Source organism: Triturus cristatus, chromosome 1_1, assembly GCF_964204655.1.
Source record: "Triturus cristatus chromosome 1_1, aTriCri1.1, whole genome shotgun sequence".
Taxonomy (NCBI): domain Eukaryota; kingdom Metazoa; phylum Chordata; class Amphibia; order Caudata; family Salamandridae; genus Triturus; species Triturus cristatus.
The window spans coordinates 1,149,910,230-1,149,910,738 of NC_140579.1; positions in this window are offsets into that span (position 1 = coordinate 1,149,910,230).

Sequence of the window (509 nt, forward strand, 5' to 3'; positions counted from 1 at the left end):
GACTTCCAGGCCTGCCCGGCTATGTGGTCGCCCCATTGGAAAGCATTGCACGCGACCAGATGGCTGCGGGGAAAGGAGCGACCAGATGGCCGGCACTGAAAAGGACTCCTGTCTGCCCACCCCGAGCCGAGCCGTAGCGGTAGGGCTCCCGCCTGCCCACCCACGCAGGGCTCAGGGGGCTAAGCTTCATGGGGGCTTGGGAACCCTGGCTGGGCCTCAGGCATGGGAGGCCCACAGGAGCTCCCGGTGCTCGGACACCCGGGGACCCATGGAGCCCGTCTCGGGCACTTTGCCTCGCCGCAGGCTGGAGGAGGGAGCACCGGACACCGGGGACGTGTCGTCTGGGCTTAGCCCATCTGGTCCCTCCCTGAGAACCGCCATCCTCAGGAGGGGCGTCCCGGTATACCCTGCCCCTAGTAATCCGGAGGAAGGCTACCCCCCTTTCTGGTAAACCGTGCGTACCGAGTGACGGAGGGGACCCTAGGCCCAGAAACACCCGACCTCCTGGA